The sequence below is a fragment of the Manis javanica genome, chromosome 2 (assembly GCF_040802235.1).
Source record: "Manis javanica isolate MJ-LG chromosome 2, MJ_LKY, whole genome shotgun sequence".
Taxonomy (NCBI): Eukaryota; Metazoa; Chordata; class Mammalia; order Pholidota; family Manidae; genus Manis; species Manis javanica.
Genome location: NC_133157.1, coordinates 102,653,229 through 102,667,906, shown reverse-complemented (window position 1 = coordinate 102,667,906; position 14,678 = coordinate 102,653,229). Strand labels below are relative to the sequence as shown.

Here is a 14,678-nt window from a genome sequence, read left to right as displayed (position 1 = left end):
GCAATAACCACAGAGACAGGGTAGGACCCGCTGTTAAGCAGACAGTTCAGAGGGTTGTGTGACTTTTTCAGTCTTGAGTGGCCCGGCAAGGACCGTTTCCTTGACAACTGGCCAGAATGCCACCAACTACAACGTTCTCACGTTGGCGGGTTTGATTCCCCAGAAGGGCTGGAAATTTGCAGCGCCCGCGCAGGGCTTCTCGAGCGTCTGCAGCCGGGCGACAGCGACGAGCCCCGGCGCCCTGGAGGTGCCCGCCGCGGGCGCGGACGCGCGTCCTCGGGCGAGACGGGCGGGCGCGCGCCGAGGGGGTGGGTCGAGCTGGCCCCGCCGGCCTGGCGCGCGGTCCGAGCCACTCAGAGCGCCCGGCGGTCGACACCCGGGGGCCCTACAATTAATACCCGGCGCCCGCCTACAGCCCCGGGACTCGCGCGCCCGCACTCGGGAAAGGAAGCGCCCGATCCGCCTGGGCCAGCCTGGCTACTTGCTCTGCTCCGGCAGCTGCGGCGACTGGGGGCCCGGTTGACTCCCAGGGGCCCCTCGCCGAGAGCGCCGAGAGCCAGCAAGAGTGGGGACAGTGCTGCTGCCACTCAGGAACCGCTATCGTGCGCCCGTAGGCCCAGCGCCGCTGCATAGGGGCCGCCAACCTTGTCGCCGCTGCTAACTTTGTGCAGGCGGCCGGCCCGGCAGGTGGGCGAAGGCAGCCGGCGCGGCTCGGGCTCTGCAGGAGCGCGCCCGGGAGGTGAGTGGCGTTGGGAAGTTGGGGTGCAAGTGTGGATACGGGGCCTTGTTCGTAGGTTTCCTATGCCCCTCCACCTGGTCTCCCTCCAAAGTTTCACTGGCGACCGGGATATGGGGCGGGTAGGGCAAACTGCTATAAGTGTGTTTGCTTTGGCCAAATAGCGAGTAGTTCCGACAACTACACCTCCAGGCCTGGTGAGCGGCCCCGCCTCTCAGGCCTCCAGCCCCAAGCCGTGCTTGGGCTCGACCGGGACACAAGAGCCCCCGCAATCCCGGGGCCGCGACTGTACTGGAGTTCTCCCCCCAGCCTCTTCGTAGTCGTAGGACTCAGGGGAGGGGGGGTGTGTGACAGGCCACCGCCCTCGCCTCCGTCCCTTTAATTTGGGCATAGGAGGGCTACTGAGATACAGGACACAAACTTCATTTTCGCACAGTAAAACTGGCCTTCCAGTGTTTTAAAACGGGATGTGCATACGCGATTTATGGCGGTTTCCTAGGGACCTCTCCCAGGGCAGGACTGGCCCGCCAATGGAGAGAGTCCGGGGGCGCGTAGTAAGTAGTCCCGGGCGCAGGGACAGCTGTGGCCCTCTTTGCTCGGGATCTGGCCCCAGTACGGTCTTGATGCGCTTCTCCGGAAGAGGGTGACCCGCACTGGGGGGCGCGGAGGTCCCTACGCTCGCCTGAGCTTCTTGTTCCCGACTCTCTCTGCCCTGCCCCTCGCTCAGTCCCTAGGGTGCGCCCGCCGGGTGGCCCAGCAGAGGGCGCCAGCTTCCGATAGCTGCGCGTGCCGCGGAGGGGAGGGGACTTGTGAGAACCTCCAGGTAAGAAGCGTAGTGAATCATCCCGAGGAAGGGACCCGATCTGCTTTGTGAAAGGAGGAGGGGACTGGCCGTGGCGCTGTGAGAAATCGGGGTTGCCGGGCCGCTGTCCGGCAGGAAGCGGCTCGTCTGACACCCGGAGGTCTGGGGAAAGCTTAGGTCGGTGAGGAAGGTCCCTTCCGCGCGGTGGCCCAGGGGGAGGGAATGGCAGCGTGGGCTGAGGCCTACAGGCGCCGCGAGACGCGGCTGTGCGCCCTTCTCCGCGGCCCGCGGTGGGGTCCGCTTCGCTCTGGGTCCGGGAGGTCCTGTCGGGGGCGGCGACGGGACCTGGGAGTGGTCGGCAGAGAGGGGACCGCCGATTCCCGGGCCGCTGCGTTGGGGTGCTCCCGGCGGCCCGCAGGGTCCCGCACCAGTAACAAAGGCGCGCGCGGCCACCGCTCCCACCCACTTCCGTCACCGGGAGGTGCGGGCTGGGTCAGGATTTCCCTCTGCGGAGTTTCGGGAAGTTAGCGCGGCTGCCCGTTACGCGGAGAGGCGGGGCGGGAAAAGGGGCGGCCCGAGGAGGGGCGCGCGTGCGTCCGGCTTCTCTACCGCCCCGACGGAGGCAGCGGCTGGTGCCCCTCCTCGGGGTCGGGTGGTCGTGTCCTGGTAGCGCCTGCGCGGGTTTAAACTCCCCGCGCCGCGCGCGCGCAGCCAGCCCGCCTGCAGATTGTGGGTGTCTGTGGGCTCCCGGAAGGGCGTGGCTTAGTCCCCCGGCACCCACCCTCAGTGGCTCTCCAGAAGGTGGTAATTGTATTACTGGATTATCAACCCGGAGGCTCCAGTCCAGGCCACAATCTGGGTCAGGTGCGGGGTTAAGCCCTTCTGGCGTAGGTTTCACAGCTCTGAGGAAGTCTTGACAGTTTATTGCCATTACAGGTTTGAAAGGGGAGAGGATTTCTTTAGGAAGTTAAGAAAGCTGCTTGTGATAACTTCAGGCAAACCCAGCATATACATACACAAGTACCATCATTGAAGTGGTAGGGGTGGCATCTCCCCCGCACGCCAGAGGTTCCTGGGACCCGGACAGGAGCTGGACGCTTCTGGAGAGTAACCCAGGGTGCTCTGCTCGGGTGTGAAACCTTATCCCAGTAATCAAGGATAGAGTCCACCTGCTTTCTTATCATACCTGCCTCCACTCCCTTTTTCTATCGGAAGGAAGCACAGACTGGATTTTATGAAGTGACTCTTGTGTAAGAGAACCTTATACACATACTTGGGAAGGATCGTGGTCATCCTTTTAAACTTCACAGTCTCCTCGGAGGCGGTCATTTCTGTTTCACAGATGAGGAAACTGACGCACAGAGGTTTACAAGACAAGAGTTGGCCTACTGTTTGCTCCTGCAGTTTCTTTGGCAAAGGCTGTTAACTGGAAAGTTGTCTGTGGACTGCAGAGGGAGGAGTCAGGCTGCATGCTGTAACTACAAGCTCCGGGTTTGTGTTAGGCACCAGGGTTAGATTGAAGTTCCACATTTTGCTGTCTTTTGGTAGGGGCAGCAATAACATTTAAGGAGTAAAGACTCAAACTTTAAGGTATATGAAGGCCACTGAAACTTCTCCCAGAAACCCTTAGAATTATCTGACAGCTCCAAATAGAGACAAATAGCTGTCCTTTGACTTATTTATTTATTGATAATTAAGGTATCATTGATATACAATCTTATGACGGTTTCACATGAGCAACACTGTGGTTTCAACATTGACCCATATTATCAAGTCCCGCCACACACCCCATTGCAATCACTGTCTTTCAGCGTAGTAAGATGCTATAGAGTCATCACTTGCTTCTCTGTTCTGTACTGCCTTCCCCCTGACCTACCTATATCGAGTGCTAATTTAATGCCCCTTAATCTTTCTCCCTCCCCCCCTCCCCACCCATCCTCCTTGACCCCTTCCCTTTGGTAACCCCTAGTCCCTTCTTGGAGTCTGTGACTCTGCTGCTGTTTTGTTCCTTCAGTTTTGCTTTGTTTTGATACTCCACAAATGAGTGAAATCATTGGGCACTTGTCTTTCTCCACTTGGCTTATTTCACTGAGCATAATACTCTCTAGCTCCATCCATGTTGCAAATGGTAGGATTTGTTTTCTTCTTATGGTAGAATAATGTTCCATTGTGGATGTGTACCACATCTTCCTTATCCATTTACTGATGAACACTTAGGTTGCTTCCATGTCTTGGCTATTGTACATAGTGCTACGATAAACATAGGGGTGCATATGTCTCTTTGAATCAGGTATCTTGTTTGTTTCAGGTAAATTCCTAGGAGTGGAATTCCTGGGTCAAATGGTATTTCTATTTTTAGTTTTTTGAGGAACCTCCATATTGCTTTCCACAATGGTTGAACTAATTTACATTCCCACCAACAGTGTAGGAGGGTCCCCCTTTCTCCGCATCCTTGCCAGCATTTGTTGTTTCTTGCCTTTTGGATGTTGGCCATACTAACTGGTATGAAGTCATATCTCATTGTGGTTTTAATTTGCATTTCCCTGATAATTAGCAATGCGGAGCATCTTGTCATGTGCCTGTTGGCCATCTGAATTTCTTCTTTAGAGAAGTGTCTGTTCAGATCCTCTGCCCATTTTTTAATTGGGTTATTTGTTTTTGGATTTTGAGGCATGTGAGCTCTATATATTTTGGATGTTAACCCCTCTCTCCTTTGATTTATGTGGTGTATCAGTAGGCAGGTTGGGCCTGGGGTTAGGAACTCCACACAGCCTGGAGCTCTGTTTGCCTTCCCTGTTGCAAGAAGTGACAGTTTAAGTAGTGTGACCATGCTGAATATGTGCTTAAAATTAAGTGAAGTCTGCCTTGGAATTATGGCCAACCTTAATTAATTGCTTGATGAGTTAAAATTCCTAAGTTCCTCTTAGGCATCTAAGAACATGGTTTCATCTACATACCTTTATGCATCATTGAGCTCAGGCTTATAATATAGCATATTAGTATTGTCTTGAATGTAGTTCAAATGTAGTGCCTTAAAGAAAGATATTGGAAACTCTGGAATGATAGTCTGTGACTCAGAATGTCCTAGTGTGGTGCCAGTTGTAGAGACGGCGTGGCAAGATGATTAAGGGCAAGCCTCTGAAGTCGGGAATGGGAGGCTTCAAATGCCACCTCCACCATCTTTAGCTATTTGATATTGGGCAAATTGCTCAGCCTCTCTGAACTTCGTTTTCCTCCTTTAAGACAGAGTTTGAAGCTATGAGGGTTAAATTTGATAGTCTATGTAAGGTATTTAGTAGCACAGAGTATATGTGACACACTGTAACTTCTCAACAAATGTTAGCTAATACCTATGATGTTTAAGAACAGACTTACTTTCTTCCCTCATCCAAAGAGGTAAAATAGTTGCCTTGAGCTCACTCTTCCTCTCAGTTAATACTGTAGTTTGTAATTGCAATAAATAATAGTGCTGCTAGTGATTCCTCTTTCTTCTCAGCATTTGGGATGTAGGTTGGGTAGTGATGGAAAACTTTGTCTAGTTGCCCAGGGAATTTACAAGGGCCTTGGAAACTGTAGGGCTTTTCTCCTAGTTTTACAGCTGTGTAATTTTATGGTTAGCCCTCTAGCCATTTCTCTTTCCTTTAAACGTGAAGCCAGTATCCTAAGGGCCAAGATGACAGGACTTAAAACCCAAAACCAAACAAACTGGAGAAAATGAAGCAAGTATCCACCTTGCTCATTCACTAGCCATTTGTAACACTAAAGAAAAATATCTGCTTCTGTGAAAATTGCACAGGCTACATATTGGTAAGAGGGAACATTTCCTTGGAAAATCGAGTATTTTCTGGAGACTGTTTAAAGGTGGGCCACCAAGTTGGTAAAGGAGGGAGGAGAGTTTGAGATAACATTTCAGAAATATTTGCTCAAATATGGTAAACTAGCTACTCTCTGAAAATTGCTAAACTAACTTTTGGAAGGTGACATGAGAGGTATAGTTCGCTTCGGTTGACCAAGTAGTGAACAACCAGTATAGCTACTTCACATGTTAAACTTGAATGCTTTTCAATGTAGCAGCTATAAGAGAACTAGTTTATGTCAAGTTGTTTTTTGAAAGACCTCTTAACATTGCTATTTTACAGTTTTTGATTTTTGCTTTTGCATCTCTTTAAACAATCAACTGTTGGCTGAAGCCCTAGAAGCCTTACGAGGTCATTAAACACTACATAGGACTTGAGTACACGGCTTGAGTATGTAAATACTATGCCACTTAAAGCATTTATGTAGGTGTTACATATAATGTAACATACATATAATGAAATGCAGTTTTCTCCCACACTGGAAAGTGATCTTGTGTGTCTAAACAAGTGACAGCATGCAAAGGGTTGGGAACAAGGTTCGGGCTCTTGTGCTTGTTGCTGCTCCATTTGTGGCCACTTGTTGCATTCCAACTGGGAAGAAAGAAGCTGCTGCAGGGCATGCGCCAGACCTGAGCTGGGCTGGTGCTTCCATTGTACGGAAGATGAACAGGCAGCGTTATTTGGGATCACATAGCAGCTTGCTCAAAAGCAGCCTGCATTCCCCAGCTGTTCTACAACTTCTTCACATATGGGAGAGAACTGGCCAGCTGCCTGAGCAACTGCACTTACATTTGCTGCTTTTGTGCAGTAACCAAGGAAGGTAAAAATCCAGATGCCTTTGTTACAGTGTAGCCATTGTAAATAGTCTTGTTTGTTTCTGTATGTCTGTGTTATTCCAGATATAGTCTCAGGGGGGAAAGTTTCAAAGAAAATGTCAGAATTAATATTTTTCCCCCAAATTTTTAGGGATAATCAACATGTATAGTTTTTCATACTTAAAACCTAGACTGCTTTCATATTTCTTTGACTAACAAAGGAATGGTCTAGTATTAAAATTAAGTGTTTTTTTTAATTGCTGTAGGAATCAAGTTGAATTATATACAAATTTTCTATTGTGTGAAATGTGTGAAAGTTAGAGTGTGTGGTCAGACAGGGCCTTTTTGTCCTCTGAAGATGAGGTTGTTTACCATTTGTTAGAGCTGGAGGGCACCTTGTCGTGACCCCTTACCTTATCCTTTGGAAAAGCTGAGTTTCCAAGAAGTTGTTACTCATCCAAGATGATTTGGCTCTTTGATTTAATTCAGCAAACCTTACATAGAGTGTTTACAAGGCAGCAGGCCTGGAAACCCTACAAAGATGAGTAAGGGCTTGGGCCCAGCCCTGGGTGGGTTTACAGTTCAGAAACAACAGACATAAACAAACAAATATGATATGAGGGCTGTGGTAGAGGCAGCATCTTCTGTTGTGTAATCATGTCAGTGTTGTAATCACGTTGGCTCAAAGCCAGCAGCAGGTAGATGTGCCAATAAATGCCTGGGTACTGCAAGACAGAAGAGGCATTAGAGGTTTATCACATTTTGAGGACACCTGCTAAAAGGTGAAAGTCTTGCGTCCCTGTCCCCTGACTCCTGCCCAGCCCTCTAAAGCATTTCCCCTCCTGATAATCAAGAATAGAGGTGGATACAAGCACACGAGTAGCTACAGCATAAATTACAGTCCTTTAATGGGATTTAGTCAGCTTCAATCTCTTTGTTCTGTAAGTGGTTATTAAATAAACCATAATCAATTGGACATGTATAAAACTGAATCTCATCTAACTCTTAGGGGCTTTTTTACTGGAAACTGTTGTTGCTTCACATCCTCTAGTGACTCAGTTGCTGAGTTACACTCATGATTCTAAGCTTATTAATCTCATTTTGCACTCCATTGACACAGTTTCCTGTCTTTTACTTCAGACATTTTATACTATAATGCTAGATTTTTACAGTGTTTCTACTTTCAGTGGTTTTTACAGCCATTCCCATTTGAGGCTGTCAGGAACTCTGCTCAGTTCTTAGGCCTGTGGCCGGGGTGCTTTGTTTTACAGAAGAGGAAACTGAGGCTTGACATTTGAGAGTCTTACCTGGGCTACGATTGGAATGAAAACCTCCTGACACAAATCTTGGTGCTCTCATTGGCTGAGTCTTGGAGTGACAGATTTACACAAAGCTGAACATTGAGTCATCTGAAGTTGGGACTTCATCGTGTGTGTCCCATCTATGCGGTCCTCACTGGGGTTTTTACTGGGTTCTTTCGCTGGGGCAACTCTTCCATATTATGTTTTTTTACACATTGTGTTTTTAAGTCTTGGTTCTCAAGGGCAGTTGCCAGCTTTGTAACACACACATTCCTCCTCCCTGTCACAGGCACATATGCACACACAGAGGCCCAATCAGCTATTGGACTCATTGTCCTTATTCAGCCAGCCCATGGGCATGACTTCATGTTTACTGTGTTCAAGTGCTTATTCCTGTTTAAAGGTTTGGAGTGCTCCCCAATTCTTGATGATGTCAGATAGAGCTGATGGTCAAAGTTAACCTGTCTTGTCTTTTCCACAGGGGGACTGTTGGAAAATGAGCCAGTGCCCCTTGATAATGGTGACCATGTTGTCCCTCAGCACTGTGCTCCTTAGAGGTTGGAAACAACAGCCATTTCCCTGTAGGAGAATGAAGGTGATGAGCTTTGTGGGAGCAGCCCCAGCGCCCCTCCTTTGCTCAGGACTTCTCTAATATTGTCCCCATACACACCCTAATAGCCACTGCTGCAGCCCCCAAACTTTGGGAGCTTTCACCTCATTCCGGACCCTTGTTATCTTGGACCTGCTGCCTCTCCTGCTCCGGTCTGCTGCAGCTGCCCAGCAACCTCCTGGCAGTCCTCGGTTTCAAGTGTCCTGGGGACATTTGCCCTGAAAGCCATTATCTCCATCTGTCATTGGTGTTTAATTGCTTTCCTCGCCATCCAGCCTGTTCCCTGACTTGGAGTAAGTTTTCCCCCTTGCTAGACTTTCTGAGGACTTCTGTCAGCTTTCCCCCTGGCGGGGTGCTCCTGCTGAGAGGCCGCGGAGCTCCTGCCCTGCACTCACGCCCCTTTGTATCTGTATCTGCACTTCCACAGCATTACCGCAGAGGCTTTGTTTCCGCTGGGGCTTCCCTGCTTTCTATCTCTTTTCCTTTCCTTTCTCCCTCGGCCCCATGTGTTTTTTTTAAGCCTCTTTAATTTTTTTATTAAGGTATAATTGTATAGTTTCAGATGTACAACATAACGATTCGATATTTGTATAACATTTCAAAATGATCATAGTAAGTCCAGTTAACATCCATCACCATATACAGTTATAGACTTTTGTGTGTGTGGTGAGAAATTTTCAGATTTACTCTGTAAACGCCTTTGGAATATACAATCCTTCTGCCCACTTTCTTGACCGTGATTCTTGAGAAGTAGATTCTTTCTCCCTTATTTGTTCTTCTCAGCAACTTAGAGACCCTCTGCCTTTGTCCTGAGCCAATCCTGCTTAACTGTCACCTGTGTGGGGCATAATAATTACATTAAAAACTCTCTCATTTTTTATTTAGAGGAAACTTTGCTTTTAAAATATGGTTCTTTGGACTTGAAACTTGGAAGCACCCATTTTGAACTGGTTGGGTCTGGGCATTCCAGAGCCTTGAACTTTGGGGAAAACAGTTTGGAATTTATTTTGGCTTGCCTTTCACATGGCAGTACCTTGAAAGTAACTGAGACACAGGCTTGTTTTTGGATAACTTTTCCCTTGCAAATGGACATCATACATATACTGAGCAGAAGTAATGTTTGCTTTTCTTTCCTTTTTTTCTTTTTTTAAGTTGTATTTCTGACAGATCTTGGAAGGCAGTTTGTGCTCTGTGGCCAGTCTGGCTTGTGTGTAAGTCCTGAGCAATTGGTCATATTAAGCCCGAGCTGGGGCCTTTTGTTCTAGAAGCTCATCAGGGCTATTTCCTAGCAGTGATCCTGTGTCCATAAAAATATACTAGACAGTAGGACTGAGGAGATCCTTGATTTAGGGATCTTTATTATTCTCTCCAGAGCTATAAACACAGAGGGGTATCCTTAGGGTCAGAATTGGACCAGGTTGGCTGTTGGGCAGCAGCAGGAAAGGATCTCCTCCACTGCTGTGGGCCAGAGCTGCAGGGAAACTTCATGGCTGGTGTTGACTCCCACCTAGCTGTGTGCCGTGAGCCCTCAAGCCCTCTGCCTGGTATGGGCTCACTGCACAAACATCGATCACTCTTTCTCTGAATGTTTTTGTGTGTGTGTGCTAGCTACTTCATTTATATTTCTCTTTGCTCTCCTTTTTTAAAGTTCTGAAAAAAAAGGAAAGGATGGTTACCTGTGCAGAAATGGAGTTTGGTTCTGGAACTTCTCAATTACAGCGGAGCGTGGTTTGCCTGCCCCAGCAGATGGGAGTCTGTTTATAGTACTGGGATAGGAGCTTAGGTTAGTAGAGACAGTAGCTCACCTGGACCAAGGAATCGTAGTTTCACCAACGGTCTTTGGTATTGCACCAGAATCTTGATGTGGTCAACAGGTTCAGCTAACTTAGACAAGTTATTAATCTGTAACAACGTATGGAGAAAGGTTTTTAAAATTGGAGTTACAGTTGATTCTTGAACAACATGAGTGAGCTGCACAGATCCACTTGTACAAGGATTTTTTTTTCAAATAAAATATTGGATATCTTTTTGGAGATTTACAACAATTTGAAATAAACATTTTCTTTTCTCTAGGTTCCTCTAAGAATACAATATATAACAAATACAATATGTGTTAACTGATGAGGCTTCCAGTCTGTAGTAGGCTATTAGTAGTTTAAGCTTTGGGAGAGTCAGAAGGTATATGTGGATTTTCAACTGTGGGGGGGGGGGGTCAGTGCTCCTAAACCTTGAGTTGTTTAAGGGTCAAGTGTACATAGAAATAAAAAATTAATCAAGCTAATGTGAATCGTTCATTCACTCATTTGTTCAAACATTTATTAACTCCATGGGGGTGTGTGTGAGTGTGCAAGCATGCATTTGCACATGTGTACAGTTAATATTGAGAATACAGAGTGAATCCTGTCCTCATGGAGCTCATAAATTAGAGCTATGTTTGTAAGCACAAATGCATAGGCAAGTGTCATAGGTGTTGAGACAGAAGCACATTGCAGGTGTAATGAAGACAGGATGAGGTGAGGGGGTTGCTGTTGGTAGCATTGTGGATTGACTGTGTGCCATGTGCCAGCCTGTGCCAACAGCTAGGTGTGCTGTACCTCTTTAAATCAGCACGATCTTATAAGTGGAAGCTTTGTTAGGTTAGGTACCGCACATGAGGTAAGAAAATAAGTAGTAGAGTCAGGATTTGAACTCAGATCCAAAGCCCTAAACCTTATGCAACAAATGAGAAGAGGTTTCAGTGTCTTCCTAGTTTCCTTCTCTTTCCCCATTCCTCTCCATCACTGTCCGTAGTGAAGGAAGAAGCAGGCCGGAGAGCCAATCTGCATAGAGGATGGGCAGTCCGGACTCCCCTTCTTGTCATAGAGAGGATATACCATGGAGATGTGGTCTAGACAGTAACTGAGTCTGGGATTATGCATTTTCTCAGAGCGTCCTTTGTATTCCATGTTTTGCTAACTGTCTTTCTAAAGAGGCTTTCTTTTCCCACTGACAAGCTTTGCAGAAACTGGCTGCCAGGCTTATTGTCATCCAGGGAGGACCATACCCCACAGTGCATTGCCTCCTTTCTTGGTGCTGAGACTCTGGTTTCCGCCCTGCTGCTCTCAACTGTTTGGGTGTGGAAAGTGGTTCTGGGTCAGGCCTGTTGAAGGGAAAGAAACTTCCTGATGATGGCCTGTCAGGCTCTCAGGACTCTTGTGTGAACACCCAACACAGTGTAGGCTGCCTTGCTCGTAACTCCCCTTTTCTGCCTTTTAAGGATTACAAGTCTGTTTCTGATAAAACCTGGTTGTGATGAAGAATACTGGCTGGCAGGTAGAGAATATCTATCACACTTGAAGGAAGGGAGCAGCTGGGAAGGGAGGCTGGATCCTGCCTTCTTCCTGAGGGTGTCTGTGAGGACAAAGGGAGAACTTTGGGATGAATTACTCGAGGGCTGAAGAAGAAAGTCCGGCAAGCATGGTCTGCTTTAGGGCTATATGTCTGTGTATCCTGTTTCAGGTGTGGCCCTTGATAGCAACGCAAGTAAGAAACATAGACCTGTGTTCCTGAACTGTGGGCCAGATGAGGAAATTCCAGGCTTTGAGAATTTGGAAGTAAACCTGTTTGTTTTTTTTATTGTAATTTTAGTCCATTGGGTTTGAAGGCAAAAAGCTCTAAGAATAAGGCTAAGAAAGATTGATAGACAGTGAGCTCCAGTATAGCCAGAACTTCTAGCAATGTTAGACTGTTCCCACCCAAGCTTAAAAATGAATTTGGTGTAAGGCTTTTAAATAGGCTTTATGTATGTATTTTTCATCCTAGCCCCAGAATTATCCAATTATCTGTTAAAAAACCATCATCATCATGTACTTCTGACATGGAGTTTCCAGGAAAAAGAAAAATGTATGCTTGACAAGAAAATTATATGGTAGAAAAATGTTTTGGTTGATTATTTATGTAAACCCAACATCTGTGTATTTGTAAAAAACCTCATCACATAAAAAAAAAACCACTAAAATCTTCCAATGCAGGGCATTTTTTTCTGTAGTTGGTTCTCACAGTGTTGTAAGCAAACACAAGTTAGTTATAGCAGGCGGTGGAAGCACTTAATTATTTTCAATGAACAAATTAGTTCCATCTCTACTCTCAAGGCTTCTTAAAAACCCAGATGAAACTGCAAACTTATTGTGGAAAACTCCCTTTCATTTTGAGCACAGATACTGGTTCTAGGTTCAAATAGTACTATCCTTTATCTTACTGCAGATCTGTTAACATTTATAAACCCACTCGTGTTTTCTCTGCCCCATAACCATGCTTTCCAATACATATTTTCTTCTCCATCACTTCCCATTTCAGCTACAAGTTGGCTTTAAAAAGCGCTCTGTGTATATAATCATCACCCAGATTGCTTTCTCCTCCCATCTCTTTATTCTCTTTGATTGCCAGATTCACATGGATTGCTAACATTTACCCCAAAATGCCTTTTCTATTTCATTTTGTATTTTTCAAATGGTTTCCCCATGGTTTTCAGTTAAGGAATGTTGATGAGCTACAGAAGCGTTGTCCCCGTTGAATTTAGGCTTATCAAATTATCATCACTAAGTGTAGTAAATATGAGGATGCCTGCAGATTTAATAGTTCTTAGTTTCAGAATAGACAGGACAGTTAGAGATGACTTAAAAGATGAAATCGCACAGTATAACTAGATTTTTTTCTCTCAAAAAGTTTTTCCTAGTATTATTATTTTTCTCTGAAGTCTGATTCATAGTCTTGTAGGACAAACCGCTCTTTGCTGAGAGTAATGCCTTCTCACAGAATACCGGTATTTGGAGCTAAAGTATATGAAAATTACTCATCATGAATAGTCATTGAAATTTAAGAGGTGCTTATTTAAGTTTGTAGATACTTAAGAGCACATCTATTTGCAGCTCGCTCTGCTGGGCACTTTCACATATCCAGTGTCATTTCATCACAACCACCAGGTGAAGTAGGTAGTGTAATTCCCATTTCACAGATGAGCAGTTTTGAGACTCATGGAGGCAAATGGGCAAAATCATTTGTGTAGTGGATAACAGGATTGAGATTTATACTGGGACCTTCTGACTTTAAGGTCATGTTTATGTTCCAGTGCACTGAGCCGATAAATAAATGGTAGTTGCGTCACACTAAAGGCCACACGTGTGACTGGGGATTCCAGACGTGCAGCTTCATGCTCATGTAGAGTAACTTTAAGAATAAAACTATTACTTTAGGGTTGGAATTTCAGTGTCCTTGGTCCCTGTTGGGTCTGGGGGATAGGATTCAGTATTTTCCTGCTTTTTGCCACAGACATTGATTGTCCCAGGTCTGTGTTCAACTCTCAGCGAAAGCCCTGACTGTTGGTGTTTTCTTAATGTTGCCTCCTCTGAAGGCCACTGCCGCTGTTTCCTTCCTTTTTACCTTGCTCTCTTTCTTTTTCTTTCTCCTTTCTTATCTTCTCTCTTTTTCTTTTCACGACTTTATGGAGATGGGATGTTGCTATTTTCTTAAATTTCTAGTAAGGTTTTTGGGAGAAAGTTTGGACCAGTATTAATCTCAAATTTCTTAACCCCTAGGGCTTTGTGATAAAGTCTTAAATAAATTACTCAAGTGTTTTCTTGTTACTGTACCACTTTGTGATTTGCAGAGAAATCTTTTCAACAGTAATTTGGGTAATTCATGAGTTTTAACACTCATGGTTGCTGGGATGATATTGACTGCATACATCTAAAAAGGAGGAAAAAATAGTAGCTTGATATTTAACAGACAGTTCCCCTCCTCCAATTACCTTTTGATCTTTTGTATTAATGGGAGGAACCAATGGCCATGATCATTCAAAATAATAAAACCTTACACTTGTGTATGCTTTAGGTTTCATATTCAGTCCATTTTAATTTTTTTAACTTTATAGAGGAACAGGGCTTGTCATCTTATCATTCTTTTATAAAGAAATTAAGCCTCAACAAAGGCTCAGAAAGAAAATGTTCTACTGAAGATCATGCAGGAAGCAGGGAGCTGGGTCTTGCCTGGAACCCATGGCTTCAGACTCTTAGCCCTGTGATTTTATCACTCATACTTTGAGTCATTAACAAGTGAGAGATTTTCCAGTGGGATTTAGAAAAAATTAAAATAGTTATGGTGATTTCTGATACATTTGTCACAATTTAAACTTTGTTATAAAGCTGTCTAACTTCCCTCTCTGCTAATCTGTTATGAGATGCAAGGCCATGGCATTGAGAAGCATATAAATTTCCACCATAAATAAAGCACCTTATTGAGGATTAGAAGGAAAAGTATTGCCTAGTTGAATGGTGTCTCAGGATTTCAGTGATCAAAATAGAGATACTGGCATACTTCACTGGTGAAGACATTGACCTTTCCTGTGCTTACTGGGATTATTGAAGCAGATTTGCTAGAAAGCTAATATCTGCACCAGGAGTAGTCCTAGTGACTAGCTGTTTCTTGTAGGAAAGGAACTAATGTTTATTGAGTGTGTAATCTGTGTTAGGTTATATGCTGAGCATTGTCTATGTATTACCTCACAGCAGCCTTAGTGTCAT

The 14,678-nt window shown here is 45.5% G+C and overlaps 1 protein-coding gene across 3 annotated transcripts in view; it reads left to right on the top strand.

Annotated features, from left to right (window-relative positions):
- Positions 1 to 264: 264 nt before the first annotated feature.
- Positions 265 to 14,678, top strand: part of SVIL (supervillin) — a 235,847-nt gene continuing 221,433 nt past the window's right edge. Inside the window, exon 1 of one of the 3 annotated variants that reach the window (XM_073228993.1) lies at positions 265 to 739. The gene's annotated coding sequence lies outside the window, so the exon portion shown is untranslated. Of the gene's footprint in view, positions 740 to 1,569; positions 1,716 to 14,678 lie in introns of those variants that run through there. The other 2 variants (XM_073229000.1, XM_073228994.1) reach the window with 2 other exon arrangements.